The sequence below is a fragment of the Octopus bimaculoides genome, chromosome 27 (genome assembly GCF_001194135.2).
Source record: "Octopus bimaculoides isolate UCB-OBI-ISO-001 chromosome 27, ASM119413v2, whole genome shotgun sequence".
NCBI classification, from domain to species: Eukaryota; Metazoa; Mollusca; class Cephalopoda; order Octopoda; family Octopodidae; genus Octopus; species Octopus bimaculoides.
Window position 1 is genome coordinate 22,148,309 of NC_069007.1, and position 5,233 is coordinate 22,153,541.

Below are 5,233 nucleotides of genomic sequence, written 5' to 3' on the forward strand. Positions count from 1 at the left end.
GATTGGTTGAAATTATCGAAATAAGACAATTTTTTACATGAAATAAATTCGAATACAAAAATATTTTTCTGTTCTATAACACAAAATAGATAAGTATACGAAGTTTGAAAGTCTTTCGGTACCAAAAACACTACGTAAAACATTAATGAAAAATGTGGCCCCCGTTTTAAAATAGATCCAAGTATTGTTCTTAATTAAATACTAATCAGTTACTTGAATGTTTTACCTGAAAAAAAAAGATGTTAACATAAAAATTTATAGTCATTTTCACAAATATGATATTTATTGCTTTTAAAATGACATTTTTTTTTTTGTCTTCTTGTAGCAAACAATATTTTTTCATTTCACCATTTCAACTAAACAACAATGTTTGTTTAACATATATTTTTTACTTGATATATTTCTCTACTTCTTTTATATGTAGAGAAAACTTGGGTTTCCTTTACGCATTCCTCAAAACTCCAAAAGTACTCTGTAAATCTCTGCATTTGTCTGAAAGAGAAAAAAAAAATGTCAACATTAAAATTTGTAGTCCTCTTCATGAAATGGAAGTGAGTAGACAGGAAGTGCATACTGCAGTGAATATGTCATCATCCTGTATTGAAACAGGATGACAGCCATCTTGAAGCCTTCAAAATAGACAACAAAATCAAATTATTATCAAGCTATTTTCAAATTGGAATTAAGATTTTTGTGATATTCATTTTGGATTGAATAGGGTGGTCCCAGGGTGTGACAGGACTATGCTTCATGCTCTTTTGCTACATTATTTTAGAAAACATACATGGGTGTGTGTTTGTGAATATATATGTTTGTATTTTTCATTCCCTTTGAAATTGCTTTTAAATGTGGTTTGGACTTTTTGACTGTTCTTTCTAGTATGTTAGACAACCTGTTATGGCTCACCTCTTTGTACTTAAATGTACACTAATTTTATATATATCTCAGCTCACGAGGAAGATGACATTAGTGGTACTTCTTCCTGGTACAAAGCCAAACTGCATATCATTTACTCTTAATCCTAACTCCTAATCAATTTTGTAATAACTCTTTCCCGTAACTTTCACGGCCTGGTTCGACCATTTGAAACCTCTCATGTTACATCTCTCTCTCTAATGCTGCCTTTCTAACTGTTTACTGTACTGCTTCTGTACCTGTCATTGAGTGTGACTCTCTGCCTTGTATTACTTGACAATTTGACTGACAAATCTGTATTCCATTTTGCCAAATATCTTAAGCATATTCTATCTCTGTCTTCTTATTATTAACTTTTTAGCATTTAGAATGGCCATATCCAGCTCAGATATTTAACCTGCTTTTCTTTCAAACTGGGTTCTGACACCAACCTTACAATATCATTCTAAAAGTAAACAATCATATCATCACAATTTTGAAACTGCAAGATAAAAGGGTAAAGACCCCACTTTTGGTCATGAATGACCATGGCATTGCACCTAGAAAGTTCCCCTCTGAGGCACGAGTTTGGACAAAATTGTTGATGAAAGACCAGCAGTTGCCCATGCTAAGTTACTGGAACATAAACACACCAACACTGGCTGTTAAGCAGTGGTAAAGGCTTGAGCACACACACACACACGACAAGCTTCTTTCAGTTTCTGTCTACCAAATCCACCCACAAGGCTACAGTATAAGATACTTGCCCAAGGTGCCAAGCAGTGAGACTGAACCTGGAATGATGTGCTTGGGAAGCAAGTTTCTTTCCACACAGCCATGCCTGTGTCTGTTATTATTCTTATTGATTTCTCAAAAACTGAATGTTATTTTTGTAATTAACATGCAGAAAATTAAGAAAAGCTATTAAGTACATTGAATTCAATGTATTGATGGACAGATAGAGATAAGGTTGTTTGGTTTGTGGTTACAGATTAGAGAAAGCAAACAGGTGACAAGCGTTGGGCCAGGATTGATAACTTGTGTTACAAATAATATTGTGAAAGTCGTACAGAGAGATTAAATAAAGTAAAATGAATAGAATAAGAAAACAACAAGAATAAACAAAGAAAAGGTGAAGGTAAAGGGGAGAAAGATAAATAGAAAGGAGAAATAGAGAGCAGCAAGAGGGATTGGAGAGGGAGGGAAGTATATAGAGTGGTAGGATGAGTGAGAGGAAAGAAAAGTGTATGATAAATTATAGGAGGGTGAGTAAACATTATTATCTGCAGGTCAATAGTTCAAATGTAGGTAGGTGTTTGAATTGAAATTTGATATGTTGAAAAGAAGCTGTTTTGGTGTGCGTGTGTACGTGTGTGTGTACGTGTGCATGCGTGCATGCATGCATTAATGCACCTGTTTCTGTCTTTATTCTTTGAGTTCTACATGAAGTGTCTTTTTTTTTATATATATCCAAAGTTGCTTATCAACATGGGTTTAAAAATATTACATTATAAATATAAATACACATATTGATATAAATAGAAACAAATATGGTATTTCTCTTCTGTCTTTGTTGTCAAAATCCATGTCATTGGTCCCTGTAACTTAGCAGTTTGGCAAAAACACTCTGATGGAATAAGTACCAAACTTAAAAAAAAACGTCCTGGGCTGATTCATTTGACTCCAAATTCTTCAAAGCGGTGTTCCATCTTTCCTTTCCTCACGTGGTCATCTATCTTTTCATTCGGTCTGTCACACAGTCCAGACGCATTCTTATCTGTCTCCTTTCCTATCTTTTCTCTTATCAAAGAATCTTCTTCCAGAGTTTGCTACCTTACCTTGCTCGTCCTGGCCAAACGGCCCTCCCTCTTTGTTCTCGTTTCATTTGGTTTGTTGTATGTCCTGTTTCTGTTACCAACTTTGACCCTCCGTAAATCCCAAATTTTATTTTGGTTCGCAGGAGCAACTGAAAGAAGCCTGTCGTATATATATATATATATATTTATATATATCAACTCTAGCCTTGTGAGTGGATTTTGTAGTTTGTTAGATGGAAACTGAAAGAAACCCAGAATATATAATGTATATATCTATGTGTGTGTGTCTTTGTGTCTGTGTGTGTCTCCTCACCACTGCTTAACAACTGGTGTTGGTGTGTTTATGTCTCTGTAACTTAGCGGTTCAGCAGAAGAGGTCGACAGAATAAGTACTAGGCTTAAAAACAAAGATAAGTCCTGAGGTTGATTTGTTTGACTAAAACCCTTCAAGGTAGTGCCCCGGCATGGCCACAGTCGAATGGCTGAAACAAGTAAAAATAAAAAAAAAAAGAACAGACAAGAGATAATTTCTATAAATCAAATATTTGTTTATCTTATATGGTATTTAATAGACCTTTACTTGTCTTCTTCTTTGTGCCACTGGTTAAACATATTTCTGTTGGCTCACATTTGTCCATGGTTTTCACATCCGTTTTTCCCATGACAATATGGATTCAGACAATAATTATTGCTCAAGTATTGTTCTACAATCAGAAGTGCTTCCTGCTTCTAACCTTTACCTGTTTTTCAAGTTTTCATTACACATATCGAAAGTGTAGAGCTACTGCACGATTTGCTGAGAAGGGAATTTCAAAAGACAAGTGCAGGTGTGAGCTGTGTGTTTGAGATGCCTGGGGTCAGGCCCACTGTCTGGCACATTGGGCAAGTGTCTTCTACTGTAGCCCTTGGTCGACCAAAACCATTTGAATGGATATGGTAGACAGAAACTGGAAGAAGACCATTGTGCGTGCGTGTGTGTGTGTGTGTGTGTTGATATCCCATTAAATGAGTTTCCAATCCTCTGTGAAAACATGTCTGGAAACGGGTGAGGCTTTGTGACATGAATGGCATCTGGCAATAGAAAATCTGCCACAACAAAGATCCATATGATCTTTGCAAGGAAAGAAAAGTGGATGTTATAATAAATATGATGATGATGATTATTATTATTTAATATCTGTCTTCCATGGGTTGAATGGTTTAATTGGATCGTACGAGTTGTGGGCCTGCATTCTGCTCCAGTATCTGCTTTGGCATGTTTCTGCAGCTGGATGCTTATACTAACGCTTAAAGCAATAGGCTTTCTTTGGTGGCATTGGCATCAGTGAGGTTGTCTTACAACTCCCAAGACTAAGGGCCGAAAGTGGTTCGGGATGTGATGATTCTAGGCAGGGTGATAAAGGAGGGTAAGGTATAATAAAAAGAACATGATGGTAGTGGAGAGTAACAAGGTTGACCCTGTTGACCCTGGAGGTGATAAGGAAAGGACAAAAGAGAGAGAGAGAGAGAGAGAAGGTTAGTGACTAATAGGAAGATGATGAGGTTTTGTGTGCAGGGGATGGTTCCAGAGCTGTCCCACATTTTAAGGGTGAGCATGGATGAAAAGTGTGAGGGGAAAGGGAACAAGAAAGGGAGAAATACATGATGGTGGCAAAGACTCCGACATACATACATGTATATACATATGTATATATACACACAGATTTACATACAAACACACATAGGCAGGGTTATAAATTATCGCCTCAATTTCTATGTCTGAGTGTGTCTATCTGATTATCTATTTGTCCAATCTATCTGCCTGTCTATCTATCTATCGATCTATCTATCTGTCCAATCTGTCTGTCTATCTATATCTATCTATCTATCTGTGTCTGTCTGTCAGTCTGTTTGTCTGTCCAATCTATCTATCTCTCTCTCTCTTTCTACCTGTGTGTGTGTGTGTTTAGCTGGCTATGCTACTATTCGTAATCAAATTTCAGTACGTAGCATGGCACTGAATTCATTTCCCACTCGCATGGTTCCGGTATCGATCCTACTGTGTCACCCTTCTATTATATCCTGGATCGACGAAAACAACGCGGAAGCCCGTTTGTTATAAATTTCAACTGTAATTAGACACATCCTTGTCTTATCACACAGTGTGACGTTGAGTCTTCCCGAAGATTACCTTTGTCGCTATAAGTTTCCGTAGAGTACTCAGCCACTTATACAAAGAATAAGGTAGTTTTATTCACGGAACAACTGGAACTCTCATTTGTCGAAATCGATACGAGATTTCATCATCTGACTACACAAGACAATAAAAATAGAGTTGCCATTCTAACTCGCTCCTCGTCCATAATTTCCTATCTGTCTATTATTTCCCATCATTCAAGACACTCCACAAAGCTTATTCTTGTCTCTACTTTCATTTTCCGCTAATTATTCAATCATCGTTATCATTACGCTAACGATTATTTTATTTATTAAAAAAATATGCTACAACGTCCTCCACCCCCTTTAATTTTTTTCGGTGTAAA

The 5,233-nt window shown here is 36.5% G+C and overlaps 1 protein-coding gene across 7 annotated transcripts in view; it reads left to right on the top strand.

The window, feature by feature from the left end:
• Positions 1–5,233, top strand: part of LOC106870520 (CCR4-NOT transcription complex subunit 2) — a 43,253-nt gene that overhangs the window by 9,228 nt on the left and 28,792 nt on the right. The gene's annotated exons all lie outside the window — the stretch shown is intronic.